Genomic DNA, 26,867 nt, shown 5'->3' on the forward strand with positions numbered 1-26,867 from the left:
TCGGGGGCCGAAAACACATCAAAGGTGCAGGGAGAGACAGTCACCGCCAACCTACCGGGAGTGACCACCGCAGCCGTCTGTGGGACCCGTCCATCCAGCTGTTTGTTTCACCAGAGACTCCGTGTACGTTGCTGGCTGAGTGAGTACCACCATGCCGCCTGGCACTTCACTGCCGCCCCTGCGACCCTGCACCTCCCAAACTCCTGCCATCCACCCTCCAGTCGCTAGCACCAGGCTCCTGGACCCACCAAACCCCCTTACCCATGGAGGGGAGAGAAACACCTCAGCTGCTCCCTGTCATCGCTCCCGGGATCCCCGTCCAGAGCAGCGGTGGTGTCCCATAATCACCACAAACCGTGGGTGGTGTCACAGACTGACTTCCCAAACCCAGAAATCATCCCCTTTCACTCACGGGCGAGGAGCGCCGCTCGAGTCCCCGGATCCGGCCCACCGACCGAGCAGCAGCAGCGCCGGACCCGAGCGTGGTGAGCGCAGTGTCCCCTCCTCCGCCCGCGACAGATTCACCCACCAGACTGATATCTAAGAGATTTAAGGCCGGCATTCAGACCATTCATTTTAGACCAAACCCACAAATATGTCAGTAAATAAACCCACAAAGCTCATCCAGGGTTGTCAACCATCCAGAAATTTGTGGACATACTATAAATTAAGGATTTTTTCCCCTATCTGTGAAAGAACTTTGATGTGGCCATGATTTTAATAAAGATGAAGAGGCATTTATAGTTATTCTCACTGTAATTATCATCATTTTAAAGTTGACCGTGAAAAGACTGCAGCAAAATATAACTTAAAATCTTAAAGGGGTTTGTTAACATCCCAAAAAGCACGTGGAAGGCATCAGTGTGCAGTCTGTACTGTCCAGGATTTACTCTGTAATGCAGAGGAGAAGCTATGTAATTTATTTATTTATCCCTACGTGACAAACACTGATCACACACTGGTAAAAATGGATACACATACGTAAACTGATCATACACTGACCAAACACTGATAACACTGACCAAACACTAATGACACATGGACTGTAAACTGATCACACACTGACCAAACACTAATGACACACGGACTGTAAACTGATCATACACTGACCAAACACTAATAACACACATACTGGGGGCGGCACGGTGGCTCAGTGGTTAGCACTGCAGTCTTGCAGCACTGGGGTCCTGGGTTCAAATCCCACCAAGGACAACATCTGCAAGGAGTTTGTTTGTTCTCCCTGTGTTTGCGTGGGTTTCCTCCGGGTTCCTCCCACACTCCAAAAACATACAGATAGGGACCTTAGATTGTGAGCCCAATGGGGACAGTGTTGCCAATGTATGTAAAGTGCTATGGAATTAATACCACTATATAAATGAATAAATTATTATTATTATTATTATTACTGTAAACTGATCAAACACTGAAAACACTGACCAAACACTAATGACACATGGACTGTAAACTGATCACACACTGACGAAACACTGATAACACTGACCAAACACTAATGACACATGGACTGTAAACTGATCACACACTGACCAAATACTGATGACACGGGGACAGTAAAATGATGACACAGTTGCCATAAACTGAGGACACACATACAGTAAACTGATCATACACTGACCAAACACTGATGACACACTGACCAAACACTAATGACACACTGACCAAACACTGACACTGACCAAACACTAACACACTGACTGTAAACTGATGACACACTGACCAAACACTAATGTCACACGGACTGTACACTGATCACACACTGACCAAATACTGATCACACATGGACTGTAAACTGATCACACATTGACCAAACACTAATGACACACTGACTGTAAACTGATCACACACTAACCAAATACTGATGACACAAGGACAGTAAAATGATGACACCATTACCATAAACTGATGACACACATACATTAAACTGATCATACACTGACCAAACACTGATGACACACATACCGTAAACTAATTATACACTGACCAAACACTGATGACACACGGACTGTAAACTGATCACACACTGACCAAATACTGATGACACAGGGACAGTAAAATGAGGACACAGTTACCATAAACTGATGACACATATACCGTAAACTGATGACACACTGACCAAACACTGATTTCACACATACCGTAAACTGATTAGACACTGACCAAACACTCATGACACACATACCGTAAACTGATCATACACTGACCAAACACTGATGACACACATACCGTAAACTGAGGACACACTGACCAAACACTGATGACACTGACCAAACACTGATGACACACGGACTGTAAACTGATCACACACTGACCAAACACTGATGACACACGGACTGTAAACTGATCACACACTGACCAAATACTGATGACACACGGACTGTAAACTGATCACACACTGACCAAATACTGATGACACAGGGACAGTAAAATGAGGACACAGTTACCATAAACTGATGACACACATACCATAAACTGATGACACACTAACCAAACACTGATGACACACATACCTTAAACTGATCATACACTGACCAAACACTGATGACACACATACCATAAACTGATCATACACTGATCAAACACTGATGACACACATACCGTAAACTGAGGACACACTGACCAAAAACTGATGACACACATACCATAAACTGAGGACACACTGACCAAACACTGATGACACTGACCAAACACTGATGACACACGGTGTCAGTGCATCTGAAACGCTTAGGTATCACTATTTGAGCTACCATTAAAAACACACATTAAAAAAAAATAAAACTGATTTTGTTTTACATTTATTTTAAACTACTAAATAATAACACTGTGAAAAAGAACAATATCTACTGAGTATATTATAGGACTGATCCTCTACTACAATGTCAAGTGTACATTTATCTCTGTTACAACTCCATAAAAACCTTTTTTTTACCCGCTTTGAGTAAGCATTGGGGAAAAGTGTGAGTTTCAACGTTCCTTCCAATGCTGGCTCCGGAGTGTATGGAGGACAGGCCAGATTCTAAGGTGGAGTCATTTTGGTCTCCTCCAGTTTCTATATATACTCTGTCATTCAGTGCATGTGAGTTCTAGCTGGTGAATAACCCATTGAACCTTTTTATGCATACACCCATTCATGTTTGTTTTATGGCCGGTAACTTTTTCCACTATGAAAATGTGTTATTTCCTTTGATCCAACCAGAGACGCCGTTCAGTTCCAAATGATGTGAACCTGACTCATGTTACATAAGCAGAAGTGGAATGATTTAGGAAACCTCGTCTTCTTGTGCATCTGCAAATAATTAAAGTTTAGATGTACAATCTGTATTTCTGCGATATGTTGATTACGGCTTTGTTTTTCAGTTTTATTGTAAACATTTACATTGATTTATGGCTACTGTTTCATGGTGATAAAGCAACCTTGGAATGTGACGTGATTGCAATTGTGTCTGCCGCGTGGCTGTAAACACTTAACATATGTGCAATAAATCAAACGCTGTCGCTGTGACTTTTATCATATCTCTACAACATTTTAATCTTTGGAAATGATATTGCTAAGTCATGAACAGTAGAGAAGGTTATAGATAAAACATTATAAGAAATTGAATTTTCAGGTTTCAGATGTTGGTAAACCCAATAGATAGATCTTCAGTATTTTTTAACAACTAAATGTTAATTGCCAAGCCCATGTGTGTCGCCAGGGAAAGCGCCAGGATGGATTATTCTGGAAAATTGGCAGTGGATTATGTAATAAATAGAACTAAGCAATATCCACAATTCAGGCTATTGCATGCTGCTTGTACAGTGCCTGCAAATTCAGCCTTAATTGACATCAGGTGATGCTACTAAAGCCTGCTTTACACGTTGCAAATTCGCATACGATATCGTATGCGATTTGCAATGCCCCCATCGTATATGCGGTATGTTCAATTTGTTGAACGTGCCGCACAAACGATTAACCCCCGTCACACATACTTACCTTCCATGCGACCTTGATGTGGGCAGCGAACATCCACTTCCTGGAGAGGGAGGGACGTTCGGCGTCACATCAACGTCACGTGGCAGCTGGCCAATAGAAGCAAAGGGGCGGAGATGAGCGGGAAGTAAACATCCCACCCACCTCCTTCCTTCCGCATTGCCGGCGGGAGCCGTGGTACGCAGGTAAGATCTGTTCAATGCTCCCGGTGGGTGTCACACACTGCGATGTGTGCTACCTCGGGAACATTGAACAACCCGACAAGCAATTCGTCAGGATTCAACGACGTGTATGCGATGAACGTTTTAACGTTCAATCGCAATCGTACATACCTGTCACACACTATAATGTACCTTACGATGCCGGATGTGCGTCACTTATGACGTGACCCCGCCGACTCATCGTAAGATATATTCTAGCGTGTAAAGCGGGCTTAAGGGTTAACAATGTGACATTCCCCCCTGACCAATTTAACCCCTTTACGACCGCCGATACGCCTTTTAACGGCGGTAAATAAGGGTACTTTTTCCGATCCGCCGCTTTTTAACGGCGGTCGGAAAAAAGGGTCTAGCGCCCCCCAGAGTCAGAAAATTTCCGGGGTCTCAGCTGCCGGGGGTAGCTGAGACCCTGGAGATCATGATTCGGGCCGGTTTTTCCGGTCCCCGCTCACCTGATGACCGGTATACACCGTATACCGATCATCAAGTTATAGTAAATGACCGCGCCGGTAAAAAATGATTTATCTCCCATCTGGCATGATCAAACATGCCAGATGGGAGATAAATCTTTTTCCCGGTTCCCTCCGGTCCCCCGGTGTCCCCAAAGTGCCCCCCCCGACCCCCAACCCCCTCCCGAAAATCCAAGATGGCCGCGCGCACCGGCGATCACAGCAGCGCGCCGGCCGCATTTCCACTGTTCCTATGGTTTCTGTCGCATGTGCCATAACACATACGACAGAAACCTGCTCCCCAGGCCCTGCCGGGATCCCCCCTACCCCCCCCTGGTGTTCCCCGGTGTCCCCCGGTGTCATACATACCTGTCGCAGCTCTGATCCCCCGCGGCCCCCTCCTCCGGCTCCTTCTGTGCAGACTCCGGTCACATGTGCCGAGCAGATGACAGCTTCCTGTGTTCAGGACGCTGGCTGCTGCTGCACAGAGTCTGCAGCTGTGACCCAGGGAGGGTGGGTGCAGATTCTTTGCACCCACTCTCCTCAAATGGAGGGTCTGCCCTCCTAGAAAATGGGGGATACGTTCCCTGAACGTGTCCCCCATATTCTAGAAGGTCCAGAGTCGACGTGGGATGTCCAAATGGATTATTGTGGATTTTTTTTTTTCTTTTCAATAAATTGGTCAATCAGGGAATGTTTGGGGGAGTGTTTTTTCAAATAAATTTTTTTTTGTTGTCAATTTTTTTTTTATTACTGTCAATTAGTTATGTCGGGTATCTGATAGACGCCGTGACATAACTAATTGCTGGGCTTGATGCCAGGTGACATTACACACCTGGTATCAACCCCATTCATTACCCCGTTAGCCAACGCACCAGGGCGCGGGATGAGCTGGGGCGAAGCGCCAGAATTGGCGCATCTAATGGATGCGCCACTTCTGGGGCGGCTGCGGCCTGCTATTTTTAGGCTGGGAAGAGTCCAATAACCGTGGCTCTTCCCATCCTGAGAATACCAGACCCCAGCTGTCAGCTTCACCTTGGCTGGTGATCTAATTTGGGGGGACCCCATGTTTGTTTTTTTTTTTTAATTATTTATTTATAAATAATTAAAAAAAAAAAACAGCTTGGGGAGCCCTCCAAATTGATCACCAGACAAGATGAAGCTGTCAGCTGTGGTTTGCAGGCTACAGCTGTCTGCTTTACCCTAGCTGGCTATCAAAAATAGGGGGGACCCCACGTCATTTATTTTAATTCTTTTTTTTTTTTTTGGGCTAAATACAAGGCTAGGCATCCTTTAGTGTCACATGAAAGGCACTAAAGGGCGCCAGCTTAGAATATGCAGGGGGGTGGGACGTTATATATGTTTGACATCTATCCATTCATCCATTGTAGCATTTTACGCTGTGTGCCCACAATCAGGGTTTGCAACGTTTTGGGCGCAGAGTGTTTTCCCTGCGTCCATAACGCTGCGTTGTGCAGTAGAAGCACAGTGGCAGGATTTTTAGAAATCCCGTGCCCACTGTTTCTTTTCTCCGCAGCATAAATCGACCTGTGGCGCAGCTTCCCGAGCCTCAGGATGTCAATTTATGCTGCGGAGATGAGTGTTCTTTGCAGGTAGAATAGAACTAAAGTCCACAGCAGCATGAATCCAAATCGTGGGCATGGGCAGCTGCGTTCTCCCGTGGACAACACTCACATTTCTGCAGGAGGCTGACACTGGGTACTAGACGCCGTGTCGCTGGATCATGGCCACATAGCCTAAAGGCTACTTTACACGCTGCGATATCGGTCCCGATATCGCTAGCGTGGGTACCCGCCCCCATCTGTTGTGCGGCACGGGCAATCGCTGCCCGTGCCGCACAACATCGCGCAGATGCGTCACACATACTTACCTGCCTGGCGACGTCGCTGTGACCGGCAAACCGCCTCCTTTCTAAGGGGGCGGTCCGTGTGGCGTCACAGTGACGTCACTGAGCGGCCGCCCAATAGAAGCGGAGGGGCGGAGATGAGTGGCCGGAACATCCCGCCCACCTCCTTCCTTCCTCATAGCGGCCGGGAGGCAGGTAAGGGGAGCTTCCTCGTTCCTGCGGCGTCACACATAGCGATGTGTGCTGCCGCAGGAGCGACGAACTACATCGTTACTGCTGCAGTAACGATAATCGAGAATGGACCCCCATGTCACCGATGAGCGATTTTGCACGTTTTTGCAACGATTCAAAATCGCTCATCGGTGTCACACGCAGCAACATCGCTAATGCGGCCGGATGTGCGTCACAAATTCCGTGACCCTAACGACTCCGCATTAGCGATGTCGCAGCGTGTAAAGCCCCCTTAACAGTGAGAAATTTTTTGCTACAGCAACAGTTTTGTGAAGTACCTGTGGATTCAAAATGTTTACTATACTCCTGAATAAAATCCTTGAGGGGTCCAGTTTCCAAAATGAGGTCACTTGTGGGGGGTTTCTGATGTATAGGTGCCCAAGGGGCCCTGCTAATGTGACATGGTGCGCGCAATTTACTTCAACTTTTCCAAAATTCAAATGGTGCTCCTTCCATTCCAAGCCCTCCCATTTATCCAAACAAAGGTTTTTGGCCACATGTGTGGTATCCCTGCGCTCACAAGAAATTAGATAACAACCTGTGGGGTACACGTTTTGTTGTTGCCTCTTGAAAAAGTGAAAAATGTGTCGCTAAATCAACATTTTTGTGAAAAAAATGAAAATTTCAATATGGCAACCTAAGCTTATCAAATTCTGTGAAGTATTCGTGGATTCAAAATGCTCAATATACACCTAGATTAAAGCCTTGAGGGGTCTTATTTCCAGAATGGGGTCACTTGTGGGGGACCTCCACTGCTTAGGCACCTCAGGGGTTCTCCTAATGCAACATGGCGTCCGCTATTGATTCCAGCCAATTTTGCAGTCAAATTGCACTCCTTCTCTTCTGAGCCCTGTAGTGTGCCCAAACAGTTGATTTCCACCACATACAAGATATCAACAAACTCAGGAGAAATTGCGCAATAAATTTCATGGTGATTTTTTTCCTGTTACCCTTGTGAAAAAAAAGCTACCTGGTTGAAGTAACAATTTTGTGGTAAAATTTTATTTTTTTATTTTCATGGCTCAACGTTATAAACTTCTGTAAAGCACCTGGGGGTTCAGGGTACTCACCAAACATCAAGATAAATTCCTTGAGGGGCCTAGTTTCCAATATGGGGTCACTTGTGGTGTTTTTTTGCTGTTTACGTACCTTAGGGGTCCTCCAAATTCGACATGGTGCCCGCAATCTTTTTCAGCCAAATTTCCTTTCCAAAATTCAAATATTGCTCCTTCCGTTCCAAGCCCTCCCATTTCTCCAAACAAAGGTTTCAGACCACAAGTGAGGTATCACCGCGCTCATAAAAAAGTGGGTAACAAACATTGGGGTCACATTTTTGGAATTACCTCTTGAAAAAGTGAAAAAATTGATGCTAAAGCAACATTTTTGAGAAAAAAAATGAAAATTTTCAATGTGACAACGTAACGTTATCAAAATCTGTGAAGTACCTGTGGATCCAAAATGCTCACTATACCCCTAGATAGAAGCCTTAAGGGGTCTAGTTTCCAAAATGGTGTCACTTGTAAGGGGTTTCTGCTGTTTAGGTACCTTGGCGGACATGTAAATGCAACATGGTGCCCGCAATCTATTTCAGCCAAATTTGCTTTCCAAAATTCAAATATTGCTCCTTCTGTTCCGAGCCCTCCCATTTGTCCAAACAAAGGTTTCTGACCACATGTGGGGTATCGGCGCGTTCATAAGAAAGTGGGTAACAAGTTTTGGGGTTCATTTTGTTGTGTTATTTCTTCTAAAAGTGAATAAATTTGGGGTAGAGCAACATTTTAGGTAAAATTTTATTTTTTGCTTTTTTTCATTCCACTTTGCTTTAGTTCCTGTGAAGCACCTGAAGGGTTAATAAACTTCTTGGATGTGGTTTTGAGTACTTTGAGGCGTGCTGTTTTGAGAATGGTGTCACTTTTAGGTATTTTCTGTCACTTAGGCCTCTCAAAGTCACTTCAAATGGGATGTGGTCCCTAAAAAAATGGTTTTGTGAATTTTGTTGAAAAAATGGGAAATTGCTGATGAACTTTGACCCCTTCTAACTTCCTAACCCCAAAACATTTTGTTTCAGAAATTGCGCTAATGTAAAGTAGACATGTGGGAAATGTTATTTATTAACTGTTTTGTGTGACATAACTCTCTGGGTTAAGGGCATAAAAATTAAAAGTTTGAAAATTGCAAAATTTTCAAAATTTTCATCAAATTTCTGATTTTTTCACAAATAAAAGCAAAAAATATCGTTCTAAATTTATAACTATCATGAAGTACAATATGTCACGAAAAAACAATGTCAGAATCACCGGGATCCGTTGAAGCGTTCCAGAGTTATGACCTCATAAAGTGACACTGGTCAGAATTGCAAAAAATGGCCTGGTCATTAAGTACAAAACTGGCTTCGTCCTTAAGGGGTTAAAGGAAATCAGTTAACCTATCAGTAAATATTTGGGTGTGGGTTAAAAAAAGCTGAGCACGTTTATGTGTCACATTTAACCCATAATTGTCCTGGTGGTAGTCAGCAATATCCACAGGTTGCGGTATGTATCTGCAGCAGTGCTCTGTGTCATTAAAAGGAATCTATCACCAGGTTTTTGCTTCTTCATCTGAGAGAAGCATGTTGTAGTTAAAGAGACTCTGAAAGTAACCATATTTAACTTAGATTACAGGGTGCAGCTGTTCTGACTTTATCTCAGAATTGAGTGTAGCAGAGCTGGGAGCTATCCCGGCCCACACCAGGCTCTCATTACAGATCGTACATTGATTGTGAGGTATCAATCGTGGCGGACTAGTATGTAGAAAGCACTGAGTCACACCAATGTTAATCACAGAGCAATAAACCCTTCATTTAGAGTAAACAATACCTTGGACACAGATAAGAGAAGCACAAATGTTCTTAAGTTGGGTTCACACATAATGACAGCAACGTCGCTGTTACGTCACCATTTTCTGTGACGCAACAGTGACCTAGTAAGTTGCTGTTATGATCGCTGCTTAGCTGTCAAACAAAGCAGACACAGCAGCGATCATAACGACACGCGTCGCTGTAGAAGCCATGCTGCAATTGGTAGCCAAGGTAAATATCGGGTAACCATTACCCGATATTTACCTTGGTTACCAGCGCACACGCTTAGCGTTGGCTCCCTGCTCTCCTAGCCAGGGTACACATCGGGTTAATTACCCAATGTGTACTCCAGCTCCGGCTACCTGTGCAGTAAGCCAGCGCGGTGTGCTCTCACGCTGCCAGTGCCAGCTCTCTGCTCACATAGCTGGAGTACACATCGGGTAATTAACCCGATGTGTACTCTGGCTAGGAGTACAGGGAGCAGGGAGCCGGCACTGGCAGCGTGAGAGCGGCGGTGCTAGTAACTAAGGTAAATATCGGGTAACAAAGGAAAGGGCTTCTTGGTTACCCAATGTTTACCGTGGTTACGGCTTACCGCAGGCTGCCAGAAGCCGGCTCCTGCTCACAGTTCGTTGCTCTCTCGCTGTCACACACAGTGATGTGTGCTTCACAGCAGGAGAGTAACGAGCAAAAAATGAAGCAGGACATTCAGCAACGACCGGCGACATTACAGCAGGGGCCAGCTCGTTGCTGGATGTCACACACAGCGACAGTGATGGGAAGTCGCTGCTACATCACAGAAAATGGTGACGTAGCAGCGACGTCGTTGTCGCCGTTGCTGTGTGTGACACCACCTTTACCCTTTTAACCTTCACAGCATGCTGTCCTCAGCATACATTGCAAAATGCTGGTGACAGATTCCATTTAAGCAAGCTACAATATTGTTATTCGCATATCAATATATATACAACACTCACTAAGGCCCTGTGTGCATTAGAAAAAGGATTTTTCTCAAGAAATTTATTGAGAGTCTGAAAGATTAGCGCACTTGCGTTCAAAAAATGCACCAATAACGCACTGAAAAATGCATGCTTTTTTATTGCGTTTTTGATGCGTTTTTTCCACAGGTTGGTCCCTGCATTTTTTTATTGTTATCTATGGCAAAAAACGCAGCTACCTGCAGAAAAGTGACATGCTCATTCTTTTTCTCAAGAAATTCTACAGAAAGAATGTTCTTGAGAAAAAAACACAGTGTGCGCTCAGCTATTTTTTTTTTTCATAGGTTTTGCTGGGGAATGTCTACAGAAAGGTTACAACCATTTTCTCAAGAAATTTCTGCAGCAAAAACGCAAAAAAAAGTAGGTAAAAACGCAGTGTGTGAACAAGGCCTAAGGGTTGTTTCATCCATAAGATCCATTTATTTAGATAGAAAATGCATTATAAGATACATGCGCATCCGTAATGATTGTGCACATGCTTAATTGCTTCCTCCTCATGTGAAGCTTCATTTCCTACAGGTGACACTGCAGGGGAATTAAACTGGTTGCTATAAAGTTTCCAAAGGTTGCATGTGACTCACGAGGTACCCAGCATTTGGCCACCCTATGTTTATTATTAGACACTGGCGGACATAGACGGACCCGTTTGCAAGAACAGTAAATGAGCCCTTTAATGTAAATTACCTTATTATAATGCACAATTGCACCTGTTTTGAAGGTGGGCAGCAGCCCTCTCACCTCTTGGGTCCCTATGCAGCTGCACAGGCTGCACCAATGCAATGTCTGCCCCTGTTGTTAGAGATGAAAAAAACATTTGAGTGAAATTGAATTTTACTAGAACCTTACAAAACTCTGCATTCACCAAAATTCAGACTTTTTAATTTGTTTCTTGTTTCTATGAAAATTCATGAGAATAGCATCCAATGACCACCATTTTGCTAAACCATAAAGGGCCATCAAAACATTTTAAAAAAAACATATACTAACCTCATCGCTCACCTTTATGGCCCCTCTGTTTCTTACCATCACCTGTCCAACTCTCATTGCTTTTTTTGATCCCTACTGTTTGAGTTGAACTTCACACCATCTCACATTGAACCAGGCCTTTCTGTCACTGATGTGGCCCAGGACAGTTTGACGCATGCATGAGCAAGGTGAGGGTGCACATTGGGATGTCACAAGCTTTTCAGTGCTTCCCCAGAACCCTCCTGGGCCTCCTCAGAGCCAGAAGTCCCAGCTCAGTGTACGAAGCATGGGAAGTTCAGCTCAAGCCGTGGGGATCAGAACATGGGATGAGGACCAGATGGCTGATGGTGGAGGACCAGGATGGGCCAGAAATGTAAGCTACGAGAAATGTTTTTGTTTTTGAAATATTGCATTTATTTTAATAATAATGAGGAACATTACATTTTCTTACAATAACTTCTCTGTAAATTGAATTTTTCAGGGAAATTTGAGTATACAAGCTAATTCATATTTTGCCTAATCCACTCACCTCTATTTATTGTTATTGGACAAAGGGCAAAACAGTTGTAATTCATGTGGATCAACAAAAATTATCTCAAATATTAATCCTGATGATTATGTTTATTACTTTACTATTGGGAAAGAATGCAGCTGAAATGATACAATCCATTAATGAAAGAGGCAGGAGTCAACAAAGACGCCCACCCATTATAATACCAGGGCTTAATGCCAGCTGTGAATTGCAATGTGATTTTTTTCTCACATTGCACTCGCACTTTTTTGTGCGAGTGCAATGTGAGAAAAAAAATCACGTGCCGGGTGATGCAACACAATACACGCAAGACACTCACAAGTGTGATACCGGCCTTAAACTGAGATTAGGGACCTCAAACAATTGTTTGAAATTTACATCAAACATGTGAATTGTGATTGCTCGTTCTGACGCTCCATAAACTTATACTGTAAAAGTGACTTCCAGTTCACACATAAGCTTCAGTGTCATTCAGTGAGTCAAAATTTTAGTCACATAGGTGAAAAAAGGACTGGAACAGCCCTGGAAACAGGAGAAGACTGTGATCAATAAGTATGTTAACACAAAATGCCTCTTCATAGAGGAAGAGAACTTGAACTCTAGCACCACTTATTGCAAATCATGAGCTCCGATTTGGGCTGTATGAAAGGCTTTTGACTGGGCGTCTAAGAGGAAACATTTCTCCTTGTGTAGAGTAACCTGCTTGACATTCCAGTGTAAGGAAGCTTATAAGCCATGCAATGCTCCTCTGGGAAACAAAATAATAAAATTGCCTCTTCAGCGAGGAAGAGAATTTGAACTCTAGTGCCACCTATTAGAAGTAGCAATTCTAAAAGTCAATATTGATCTTTAAACAAGCCTTACCATATGACTAAAGGCCACGTCTCACTAAGCGACATCGCTAGCGAGTCACGTTTTTTGTGACGCAACTGTGATCTTGCTAGCGATGTCGCTGTGTGTGACATCCAGCAACGACCTGGCCCCTGCTGTGAGGTCACTGGTTGTTGCTGAATGTCCTGGACCATTTTTTGGTCATTGCTCTCCCGCTGTGAAGCACACATTGCTGTGTTTGACAACGATCTGAATGTGCAGGGAGCAGGAAGCCGGCTTCTGGCAGTCTGCGGTAAGCTGGTAACCAAGGTACATATCGGGTATCCAAGCAAGGCGCTCTGCTTAGTAACCCAATGTGTACCATGGTTACATGTGCAGGGAGCCGGCTTCTGGCAGCTGCGGACGCTGGTAACCAAGGTACATATCGGGTATCCAAGCAAAGCACTTTGCTTAGTAACTCGATGTGTACCATGGTTACAAAGCACAGCGTCGTTACACAGGTCGCTGGGGGCTGATCTCTGATCGCTGTTGAGATCTGCCTGATTTACAGCTCACCAACGATCATGTAGCGACGCACCAACGATCCCTGCCAGGTCAGATCGCTGGTGGGATCGCTGGTTGCGTCGCTTAGTGTGATGGTACCCTTAGAATAAAAGCCAATCCAGAACCTCAATTTGCAGACACGTGTTTCAGGGTGTTGCCCCTCCTCAGTGTAAATCATGAGATTTGAACTGAGAGGCTTAAGACAGGTAATGTCTCTCCTTGTGGAGAGTGACCTGCCTGACATGCCAGTGTAAGGAAGCTTATAAGCAATGTAATTCTTATCTGGGAAAATAAATAATCAAATTGCCTCTCCAAAAAGGAAGAGGACTTGAGCTCTAGTGCCATTTATTGGAAGTAGAAATCCTAAAAATGAATATTGATCCTTGCAATGTGACTTAGGATAAAAGCTGATCCAGAATTTCAATTTGCTGACACATTTCACAGTGTTGCCCCTCTTCAGTGCAAAGCATTGGCTCTGATTTGGCGGTATGAAAGGCTTTTGACTGGGATCTAACGGGTAATGTTTCTCCTTGTTAAGAGTGACATGACTGACATGCTTGTAAATCCAGAAATATATTCAGTTGGGCTCTACCCTTTCCTCGGTGTGCTTGAATCAGAGGATGGACTCCAGATACAATGAATTAAGATCGTCACTCACTTTTGTCTTGTTTATTTCAATTTATTTTTCTTAAGGTCATCATGTACAATAGTGAGGTGTTTCGATCTAATCCATAGATCTTTCTCACACTGTTTATAATTTACAAGTGAAACACACACCTTAACTAATATAGCGACAATACAGAAGTGAAAAAACCATAGCTGTATTAAATAAATTGCTCACAGCACTCAATAAGCTTTAACCCATAGCTGTGGTTTTTCACTTATGTATAGTTACTATAGTATTTAAGGTATGTGTTTCACTTGTAAATTATACACCATTTAAGATGGGGTAGGGCTTGAAGGAGTATGTGAAAAGATGCATCATGGGAGAGTTCCGGGAAAAGCTGCCTTTATACTGCTCCACTGGGCCATCGCGACCGCCCCTAACCCCTATAGTGACACCGGAGGTCCCCCTGCACTCACTGCACAAGCTACACTGCAGTACCATAGCTGGAAGAGTGAGCAAACAGCAGCAGGAAGCTGTGTCCATGAAGAGCAGAAAGTCCCAAAATGGTGCAGGCCAGCTTCTCACAGGTACCAGAGCGGGAAGGAGCTTGGCCGCACATGTGACAGAGAGACTGACAGGCTTTGCAAGACTCCCTGGCAGGGGGCTCACCAACGCAAGTGCTGACAAGCTGTCGGAGACACAGGGCAGAGGAGACAGAGAGGGCAATGCATGAGCCCTGGAGGAAGACATGTCCCCACAGATTCAGAGCGCCCAGGCTCCTGCTGTAGGAGATATAAACATCATGGCGTATGAAGTGAGTTACCAGGGAGAGGAACCCACATTAAAAAACATTCCCACAGCCATCACACTGGCAACACTATGTCCTCCCTGACCATACAGATGGGGCAAATTAAAGATGAAATCTCCCATATGAGCCAAGGCCTACAAAAAGTAACCAAACATATGGCAGCCTCAGAAGGGAGAATCAGTGATCTGGAAGAAAAACTGCCCTAAGTGACCATAAACATGGGTAGAACATGAGCAACAACTAGCAGCCATACTGAATACACAGTTTAAGAAAGATCTATGGATTAGATTGAAACGTGTCACTATTGTATATGATGACTTAAAGAAAATAAATTGAAAAAAACAAGACGAAAGTGAGTGTCGATCTTTGACAATTCATGATATTATTATTAGTTATTATTATAGTGCCACTTATTCCATGGCGCTTTACATGTGAAAGGGGTATACAAAATAGGGACAAGTACAATAATCATAAACAATACAAGACACAGACAGGTACAGGAGGACGGAGGTCCCTGCCCGCGAGGGCTCACAGTCTACAAGGGATGGGTGAGAAAACAATAGGTGAGAGTAGAGCTGGTCGTGTGGCGCTGTATCAGACTGAGGGTTATGGTAGGTTGTAGGCTTGTCAGAAGAGGTGGGTCTTCAGGTTCCTTTTGAAGCTTGAACCTTTTGATATGCTTATAAGTCATGCAATGATCCTATGGGAAATTAAATATGCTAATTTGCAAATTGTCTCTTCAAAGAGAAAGAGGACTTGAGCCTAGAGCCACCTGTTGGAAGCAGCAATCCTTAAACTCAGTATGAACCCTTTAACACACAGTATATTACATACACATTTACACAGGTTAATTGGATAAAACATTTAGCGGGAGTGCTTCTTTAAATGTATATGCAATTTAGATGTTATAGAGAGACCACTTGATGGCAGTAGACTACTAACTCACCTTAGTAAATGTTCTGAGCCACAAAATTCTTAGGAATTTACAAAAACAAATACATCCCCTAATGCAACAAGACTCTAGTATAACTCTACACAAGGGCCAGTGTTTTCTCAATCAAAATGCAAATGCTTGCCTCAAGACCTTTGACGTAGTTTAGTTGGGACATATATTTGTTTTTATTGCTTTTATTTTGCCTTGAATTTTCATTATTTCTTTTAAATAGCTTGTGCACATTAACATGCAAGATAGATAAAGAGGTGTAAACATTTCAGATTTATGACCTGTTTCTGAATCATTAAGTGTTTGTTTTGTCTGGAGAGAAGTCTCATTTTAAGTATTTCAGCTCATGATAAAAGAAAAGAAGCAAATTAGAAGAAAAATAAACAACTGTACATGTATAAAGACATTCACTTTCTCAGTTGCTGAATCACGATGCAACATCCTTCGGTAATCAATGGAAATAATAAGAGTAATAATGGTGCTTGTTATATGATCCTAAAGCGGGCTTTGCACACTACGGCATCGCAGGTGCAATGTCGGTTTGGTCAAATTGAAAGTGACGCACATCCGGCATCGCATGCGACATCGTAGTGTGTAAAGCCTAGATGATACGATTAATGAGCGCAAAAGCGTCGTAATCGTATCATCGGTGCAGCGTCGGCGTAATCCATAATTACGCTGATGCGACGGTCCGATGTTGCTCCTCGCTCCTGCGGCAGCACACATCGCTGTGTGTGAAGTCGCAGGAGCGAGGAACATCTCCTACCGGTGTCACCGCGGCTTCCTTAGGATATGCGGAAGGAAGGAGGTGAACAGGATGTTTACATCCTGCTCATCCCCGCCCCTCCGCCACTATTGGCTGCCTGCCGTGTGACGTCGCTATGACGCCGCACGACCCGCCCCCTTAGGAAGGAGGCGGGTCGCCGGCCACAGCGACGGTCGCAGGGCAGGTGAGTGCGTGTGAAGCTGGCGTAGTGATAATTTTCGCTATGCCAGCTATCACACGATATCGTACCTGCGACGGGGGCGGGGACTATTGTGTGCAACATCGCAGCATCGGCTTGCGATGTCGCAACGTGCAAAGCCCGCCTAAGTCCTGGCTAAACAGCTAAGTGTCGGTGACATGTTTTAGCTTGGTGTCAACTGCCACAACTTTGATTTTGTGCTCAGTAATGATATGCCCACTTTGGAATAAATTAAAGTACATACATTTGGTTATAGAGGGGTAACTAAGCTTTTGGGCATGAATGCAAAATATGTAACAGAGCAACTTAACTATCAAGTCATGTATGTCATATTCTCTTACTGATGAAAATACCTTATGCTCAAGAGCTCAGCTGCCACCACAACTTCTATATTCCCATTAAATATACTTTTACTGGCATCTGATAGAGAGCCACACGCAGAATTCAAAATTCACCATGTTTCTATTTAGCTTCTGGTTAGCAAATGTTGACCTAAATGTTTTACCAATCAATTTAGTTGACAAATATTGATCTAATTAAACATTTTCCCAATCAATCTATATCATAAAAGTATTTGTGCTTAATAAAATGGACAGATAACCAACTTATAAAATTTAACTTTAGATTCACGTTGCCCCAAAACAATAAAGATCCAGTTGGTAGTGTATACAGTGTGTTTCTCGAGCTATGTTAGAGGATGTCTTTCTGATTTTGATTCAACTTTTCAATGTTGGGGTGTACTCATTGAGTATGTTGACTCACATGCAATTCACTACCGGAAAAAAACATATGCTAGTTAATAGAGATGGATTAATAGGTTTGCAGAACCCTGGTCCAGAAGCCAAATCAGTGTTTCATGGCCGGTGTAGGGGAGTCCTGCTAATAGCCTGCTACCTGCTGGCAGTCAATGCTCCTCTTTTGATTAGTCAACTTAATGCATTGTTTTTGCTCTAAGCCTAACTAATCAAAAGTGGAGCTAAGGATGCACACAGGTAGCATACAGATTACAGGGCTACAGTCCAGCGGCAATGGATAACTGACAAGGCCGATAATCCATAGTCCTGCAAATCAATTTGCTCATCTCTACAAATTAGCTCTCTTCCAGGGGTAAGAAAATGATTTAATATAAGTCAAATCATCTGTGATTTGCACATATCTCAATTTCTTTGAAATCCCACAATTGTCTAATCCGTCTGCAAAGTAACTAAGCTATGTGTAAACTATATTTACCTGTACTGCGTAATGATTTTAGCACCTTAAAAGGAGTTGTGTGTTAAATATTACCCAAAATTCAACTTTTGATTTTCCAAATACTACAGCCTTTAATTTAATTACTTGAGGCTACTATTTGCTCAGTCCTTATGCCGTATGGACAGTGAGTGTACAGTTCTCTCTTTATTGCTAAGGCACGTTTTGATAAAATCCCAACCAAACAATTTCAAGCAAAGAAGTGTTATGTACAGTCTACCCAAGGGTAACTTAGTGGACCAACTACGGTAGGGGTAGAGATGAGTGTTGACCTGTAAGGATTAGGGTATAGGCAGTCCAACCATGATGTTAGATCAGGGGCCTAACCCTACACTTGCCACTGCCTAACAATGGAGGTTAAACCACCCTAATTTGTACGGTGCCCCCATTTCTCAGCGGCTGTCCCTATTAATTCCTAACCTACCACTAGGTTTTGTACCCTCGACCAAAAACCTCATAAAGTGCAAGTGCATGTGAGCAGACAACCATGTAACACATTCGTTAGGTAGAAACATTAATAAGTCCACTTACTAATATTCCAAGAGATGTATACATGGAAAAATAACAAATCCCCATGAGAGGACAGTAACAAGGGTAATTAATAAGCACCCTGATAGGTAGTATATACTGTAAATGGCCCTTAATAGGGGATATTTGCATAATGTGGTAGGCTTTGTGAATGTCCATAAGGAGTGCCTACCATGTCAAACTTTATCCCTGTGCTCTTTACAAGAAATAACCCAATCTTTCAATTTTCTTGTATATGGCCTGCAAAAATACATGTCACATTATGTGCCTGAATCACAGTGAAACTTAAACTGGACAAATTGATTCTATATTCTTAAAATAATGAAATATGGATAAGTCAATCGTAAAGGGAACGAAGTGTGGGGCCCCGAGGCTCGGTGTCGGTGCAGCGGTGCATTACCTTCAGGGACTCCACTCGGCTGGATCTTGCCACAGGTAGGAAATCTTCTATTTTGATTGTCGTGACGCCACTCTCAGAATTGCGGTCAGTGGAGACCGCCACTGCAGGTTAGGGGTGCCTGGGGCTGATGGTAGGTGCAGTCAGTTGTAATAGCCTCCTGAGAGTGAGGCAAGCCCCAGGGCCCTGTGTAAGTGTGTGGAACTACAAGTCGCAGAATGACTCACACGCACAAGCAGGATGTCTTTCAGGGGTTTTACTCACTGATGGTGGCAGGGTGAGTAACCCGGGCGTAGCTGGGATGAACCAGGCTGGAACCAGGTGTCCTTTAGGCTGACTGATGAGGGTGGCTACCGACTCGCCTTCCTTAGCCCTTTCCGTTTTGGGGTAACCCCTGCTTGAAGCCCTACTGGGGTCGCCCAGGGAAGTTGCTGGTGCCTCTCTCCCCTTCTTTTTGGCCCGTTTGCTTGTAGCCTGGACCAGATCACTCCAGCTGCTTGCCTCCTGTGAACTATGGGCCCTAACTGTGGCTACGTGGCTGCGGACTCTGTAGTGTTGTCTTGGGGGTGTAAAGTGCCCCCTCATGCAGGTTTGGCAAGGGAAAGGTGGATCTATCCCTGCACTGGGACCTGCTACCCGTTGGGCCTGGTATCTCCCTGACAGTCTCCTTACTTTCCACTCCGTTGCTCTATCTTTAGCTGTGTGTGGATTTCGGGCAGCACTCCCAGGTGACCGTTCTCCCCCGTCGGTAGTCACTGCGCGGACGCTGTTAGACTGCCACAGCTCCAGGGTCTGCTCCTCACGTCTGCTTTCCCTGAGCTGCACACTAAACCGGCTCACTCGTGGGACCTGCACTGCTGCTCCTGTCTGAGCTCCACTTCCATGCTCCTCACTCCTCCACACTCTGCTTCAGACTGCTCCTCTCCTCCTCCTTCCTCTTTTCCCTTTTGTGCCTGCCTACGTCACCTAGCAACCAGGCTCTCTACCACACCCCTTGAGTGGACCTCTCAAAGGTACATGTGTGAGACCTGATCACTATGCGCCTGTGTAGTCACACCTCGGTCAGCCTTCTGGATTACCTGTATTGTACTGTCCCCAGCATGGGTGCAGTACTCAGTGGTGCCTGACCAGGTCAGGGGCGCCACACAATCACCAGGATTTTCGTATATAACCTAAAGCCAGTGCTATACTGGCACTATCAGGCTGAGTCTATACATACCCGTAGTGGTTAGCTTGGATGTATAGGTTTTAAAATCCAAAAAAGTAAAGTTCATAAAATTAGGTGCTTGTTGAATGACAGCAGCTGAGGATCAGATAATATATTCATAGTTAGCCCCTCCCTCTGTTAGAGTTAGCATAAATATTATACAAACAATTCACTTTGTCTGTTGCAGGACCTGTGTGAGGTTATACCCATGTGACCAGAAGGTGCGGGGCCTCAACCAACAAAGCTGGATACCAGGTCACATGGGTATGACCTCACACAGGTCTGCAACAAAATCGTTTGTATAATGCTTATGCTAATTCTAATAAAGGGAGGGGATAACTAGGAATATATTATTTGCTCCATTGCAACTGCCACTGCAGCAGCTGAAGATTTATTTAAACTTTACTTTTTGGATTTCAAAACCTAAACATCTGAGCTGACCACTACAGGTCTGTAGAGAATCAGCCTGATAGTGCCAGTATAGAACTGGCTTTAGGTTATATACAAAAATCCTGGTGATAGGTTCCATTTAATTATCATCTTCATTGATACTTCAGTTACATTTTTTGTGAATCTTTAACCACTTGTATTTAAAATTTGGTGCATATAAAATTTCAAAAATAATTTTGTCAGTGAACTAAAAAAGAAGAGACAATTGCTCCAGACATGGTTGTAAACAAGAAAAAGGAGCCAGCACGATCTGAAATTGGCATGCATCATATAAAAAGTGCAAATTCACAGATTTAATCCAACTGTACTACAATAAAAAAATGAGATTTTTAGCAAATAATTCATCAATTGTTTGAGCCACCCCTGCCAACGTCACGGCAAATCTGAATAGGGGGTTCCTACTCTATATTCTGTATTTCATGTGCCATGCGTCCTCCTAGATAAAGTTAAAGCAGAACCATAATGGAGCACACATACCTGTAACCTGTATATAGCCGCTTCCATGTTGCAAAAGAGGCAATTATGGATAGATGCCAGCACAGGTCCTAGTATGGTCATCACCATGCTATGCATGCCTGATCTTGGTTTGCAATATATTCCTCCTGTTGGTAGCTGTTCACATTCAGTTGCCTCACCCTTTCCACAGGCATTGCTAATTAAGCACCATACTTGTATCTGGTCCGCCTTTATCAATGGTTGCTGTCTGGCACTGGGAGGGTCAGTTCTGATATAGTTCTGGTATGTGTAGAGCTTGCTCCACCTGCTGGGATCTGGGCTGGCCTCTATCCACAATTGCCTCTTTTGCAACATAGAAGCGGTTATATATACAGGTTACAGGTATGTGTGCTCCATTATGGTTCTGCTTTTAACTTTATCTAGAGGACCGCATGGCACATGAAATACAGAATATAGTGTAGGACCCCCCTATTGAGATTTGCCGTGACGTTGGCAGGGGTGGCTCAAAGAATTGATCAATTATTTGCTAAAATCTCATTTATATTACAGTACAGTTGGAATAAATCTGTGAATTTGCACTTTTTATATGATGCATGCCATTTTCAGATCGTGCTGGCTCCCCTTTTTTTCATGGTTATAAACAAGTTACGTGTCTGACCTTTTGCTCAATAAACATTCAAGTCATCTGTTAAAAACTTTTTAATCTTCATAATCTTTAAGCTTCTAGAATACTGATGAGCCATTCCTTAATCACTCCCATGCATGCTATAAAATCTGCCATCATTAAGTTATGTCTAGCCCAGAAATAGAATGAGCAAAGAATGAATATAGAACATTTCTCTATAGTATCCAATGACATGACTTAAAGCTTGTGGGCACAATCTCTCATAGAGCCTACGCCATAGGTCTTTTTTTAGTACTGGTATTCACATATGGGCCAAAGGGACCTTTTGAGCATCTTTAGGCTCCAGTACACAGGTGCAACTGCATCCCATGCTGCTGGTATAGTAAGACCTCTGATATTATCTTACAAATGGCACTGAGGAATGTCTATAAAAAGTTATTTTCATAAGTGAATAAACCTTAGATTTGTGTTTGTCATTAGATGTATGGGCAAAACCATAACATTTGGGAATTGACACACTGTTGACCCTAATACTAAAGATGATCAAGCCTTTTGAACTTCAGATTCTCCAGATTCGGAGAATTTTCTCAAAAATTAGGCAAATCTTAAGTAGTCCAATTGCCTCTGAACAATATGTAAAACATTTTGCCGCCCTCCAATATTGTGTTTCATTGCCTTTGGGGGTAAGGAGGAGATAGAGAGATATGAAGCTTTTTTACTGCAAGAAGAAGAAAATTAGAGTTCATTAATCAATTAAAATGGCACTGCTGCTGTCATCTGCATTGTCTCTCTCCTTATTGATGTAAATAAATATTCATCAACACTAGCACCGATTTTTGTTATTATGTGGAATGAGCACTCTGACCTCACCCTGATGCTATAAACAAATAAAATGGCTGTGCTTGGCTGGCTTTCATCTTTTATACTCGCTGTAATAGTCTCCCATGATTAGCTTTACTTGACCATGTGATGTGATAGCTGTAGTACATAACGGGGAAGACCACCTGGCCTCTGTCGCGATTGTTCCTAGCAGTGTTTCTGGATGCAGTGAGTGACAGTTCAGCCATCCAATATTGGGCAGGTGTATGCTGAGTTGTCAGTATGGTGATGTACAGTTCAGCCATCCAGTTGGAGACTGGGGCATGCTGCGTTGTCAATATAATGATAGACAGGCCAGTCGGAGGATCTGGTATGCTGGGTTTTTTCCATGTATCAGCTGTTCGGAGAGATTATTTAGTTGGCTCCCTGACTCCAAACTACTGCCAGTTGTAGCTTATACTTGGTGGTGTCTTTAATCCCTTGGTTCATGTGCTCAGTGTTTGATCTATTGTTACCCAACCTTGGACCTTTCTTTTGACTCTCAATTTGCGTAGCCCATTTGTCTTGATCTGTTACCTTCCTGGAATTTTGACTTCGAACTGTGACCTGATTACTCCTTTTGTCTTATCCATTTGTTTAGTACAAACTTTCTTGGTTTTTTACCTTGGACCTCTAGACCACTCAGCCTCATGGCTAGACCCTGAATAGTGATTAATGTCACAGCCGCACTTATCATCATTAGTCTATTCTATAGCTCATCACCAATATGTGAAATAATTCTGGGTTTATTTTTGGCCGATCCAGACTTAATTATAAACTGCTTGAATTTCATGATATTCTACTCCAATCTTATTTGCCGCAGATTTATCCCTTCATTTTTACTCAGGTCAAATATGATAGATAGTTGTCTCCAGGCATCAAAATAACTATAGTCTAAAGCATCACTACAGCTTATTTTCTTTTTTCATTGATGGAATGGCACTTTAAATCTACGTTTCCTGCCCCTTGTCATATAATCGCCTTCAATTGGCTTCACCTTTTAATGATGCCATTTCAGTCCAATGGCTCCATTTTGTGACTGTAACTTCTGACTGGCCGAAACTAAGAAATTACATCACAAGCTCCCAATACAGAACAAGGCTCTCATAGATATATATTGAGTTGTCACCTCTGGCATGTTCCAGCAAGCACTTTAGCAGCAAGGAGGTCACAAATCACAGGTGACTGGTTGCAGCGACGTTGGGAAAAGATAAAGCCGCTGGAAGGTGAGTATAATATAGAGGGCAGGGGACTTAGATTTAAAGTACCACTTCAGCCGTGCTAGTTAAAAAAAACACGAGTGGTGCTTTAAAGTTGACTCACTGCAGAAAGTTTTTGGCTCTAAAGCCAGAGTCACACTTGCGAGAGACTCGTGCAAGTCTCGCATCGCATGACCCGGAACGGCCTGCAGCCCTCCGGACAGGAGCGTCTCAGCTGCATAGAAACACATGCAGCCAAACCGCTCCTGTCAGGAGAGTGTGCGGCCGTGCCGGGTGATGTGATGTGAAACTCGCGAGAGTCTCTCGCAAGTGTGACTCCGGACTAATAGTGGGAATGATGATACATAGTTGCAGAGACTAAATCGTAAGATGGCATACACATATACTATGATGTCAACAGTATGGATGATACCAAGTACATGGAAAGAAAGGGGTTAATGCTGCAGGAAAATCAAAATGTTAATTTAAAAATGTAATGTTTATTCATTCTACACATTTCAGAGATCAAGTCTCCTTTATCAGGACAAAAGAAATCACATTGACAAAGTTATCATGTATTTTATAAGAGAAAATGCTTTCTTCATTTATCAAGATCCTCCATCTTTCTGCCTCATAAACTGTTTGTTCTGAATTCACTGCTAAGGCTACTTTCACACTTGCGTTGGACGGCTTCCGTAGCATTGCGTTGTGTGACGGATGCAACGGATGCGTTGCATATAGTGGCACAACGGATGCTACGGATCGTGCAAAACAACGGAAAGCTTTTTTTTTTTCTTTTTTTTTTCTTCTTTACAGTTTTACCGGCAGCAGACTATTGTGAATGATCAGCTGATCGCTTTCAATAGCCGGCAGCTGGGCACTCAGCTGAGTGCTCTCACATTCCGGTGGCCGGGCGATCAGCTGAGTGCTCTCACATGCCGGCGGCCAGGCGCTCAGCTGAGCGCTCTCACATGCCGGCGGCCGGGCGTTCAGCTGATCACTCTCACATGCCGGCGGCCGGGCACTCAGCTGATCGCTCTCACATGCCGGCGTCCGGGCGCTCAGCTGATCGCTCTCACATGCCGGCGGCCGGGCGCTCAGCTGAGCGCTCTCACATGCCGGCAGCCGGGCGCTCAGCTGATCGCTCTCACATGCCGGCGGCTGGGCGCTCAGCTGATCGCTATCACATGCCAGCGGCCGGGCGCTCAGCTAAGTGCTATCACATGCCGGCGGCCGGGCGATCAGCTGAGCGCTCTCACATGCCGGCGGCCGGGCGCTCAGTTGAGTGCTATCACATGCCGGCGGCCGGGCACTCAGCTGAACGTTCGGCCACCGAGAAACAAAATAAAGTTTCTGTGATTTTAAAAAAAAAAAGAGCATGCGCAGTGAAAAATAAAGGTTTCCGTCGCTCAAAAAATGTTACATGCAGCGTTCCTTCCGCTGGGCGCAGCGTCAAAATAACGACGCTGCGTCGTCCAGTGGATGCAACGCTGACACTTGCGTTACAGTGCGTTGTCCATACAAATCAATGGAGAATAGCGCAGTGCGTTAACGAAGTGACAGACTCCACTGAATTCAAGTGTGAAAGTACCCTAACACTGCTAAATTGTAGTACATCTCAGGAGAGGAGATTACTTTTTAGCTTCACTGAGAGATCAGGCTACATTTGCCTAAAGAAGTTTATGGAATGTGGAAGGAGAAAAGGAGCTGTTTCCTACTCTCCCTTCCCTGTTCATTTACTTATATAACCAGTTGTAGTCTGGTCTCTTGGTGAAGTGAAACATCTACTCTTCTTTTGACACATATCTAAATGGTTAAATTTTATATACAAAAATGAGAAAAGGAAAGGAGCCCAATAAGTGGGAAACAATGTTTTTTTCTTAAATAAGATTTCTTTTTAAAAAAAAGTTATCTTCACTTGTACTATTGAAATAGAGAAAGATGTTTTAGAATTGGAGGTTAAAGGGGTACTCCAGGGAGATAAAAAAAATTATTATAATGGCCATGTCCACATAAACTATAATTATAGCAATAATAATGCTGTTCCACATCTTTACAATACCTCTAATTCAGTGTGATGCTGCGCTGCTCCTTGGTGCTCTCCCTCCCTTCTGGAATTTTACATCAGGCATGGTCTGTTCCTGGCTGCTAGTAGCTTCTAGCCCCCTAATAATATTTGCTACTATTTAGTCCAAGAGCTGGAGGCATGGTGATGTATTGCGGTAGTGGGACGTCCTCTCTGTTAGTACCTGCCAGCCCTCTGATAATATCTGCTTCTATTCAGTCGGATATCAGGTGGTGTGGCAGGAGTGTAGCCTGCTCCTTGCTAAATGCTGCCAGCCCCCTGGTAATATCTGCTTCTGTTCAGTCAAAGATTAGGGGGTCTTGTCAGCATGTGGCCTGCTCCTGGCTTCTAATAGATGAGAGCCTCCTGATAATATTTGATTTCCTGCAGTCCTAGATCAAGGACCAGGGCATGTCCCCTGCTCACGGACTAAATATAAGCAGATACTATCAGTGGCTGGCCTCTACTAGTGCTCTGAAGTAGGCCACATCCCCTGCTCCTGGACTAGATAGAAGCAGATACTATCAGTGGCTAGCATCTACTAGCACCTCGAAGTAGGCCACATCCCCTGCTCCTGGACTAGATAGAAGCAGATACTATCAGTGGCTGGCATCTACTAGCCCCTCGAAGTAGGCCACATCCCCTGCTCCCGGACTAGATAGAAGCAGATACTATCAGTGGCTGGCATCTACTAGCACCTCGAAGTAGGCCACATCCCCTGCTCCTGGACTAGATAGAAGCAGATACTATCAGTGGCTGGCATCTACTAGCCCCTCGAAGTAGGCCACATCCCCTGCTCCCGGACTAGATAGAAGCAGATACTGTCAGTGGCTGGCATCTACTAGCACCTCGAAGTAGGCCACATCCCCTGCTCCTGGACTAGATAGAAGCAGATACTATCAGTGGCTGGCATCTACTAGCCCCTCGAAGTAGGCCACATCCCCTGCTCCCGGACTAGATAGAAGCAGATACTATCAGTGGCTGGCATCTACTAGCACCTCGAAGTAGGCCACATCCCCTGCTCCTGGACTAGACAGAAGCAGATACTATCAGTG

At 44.0% G+C, this 26,867-nt stretch overlaps 1 protein-coding gene across 1 annotated transcript in view; it reads left to right on the forward strand.

Moving 5' to 3' along the window:
* The window catches only part of EDIL3 (EGF like repeats and discoidin domains 3), a 1,135,698-nt gene that overhangs the window by 985,187 nt on the left and 123,644 nt on the right, over positions 1-26,867 (forward strand). The window lies entirely within an intron of this gene.

Source organism: Anomaloglossus baeobatrachus, chromosome 1, assembly GCF_048569485.1.
Source record: "Anomaloglossus baeobatrachus isolate aAnoBae1 chromosome 1, aAnoBae1.hap1, whole genome shotgun sequence".
In the NCBI taxonomy this organism is placed as follows: domain Eukaryota; kingdom Metazoa; phylum Chordata; class Amphibia; order Anura; family Aromobatidae; genus Anomaloglossus; species Anomaloglossus baeobatrachus.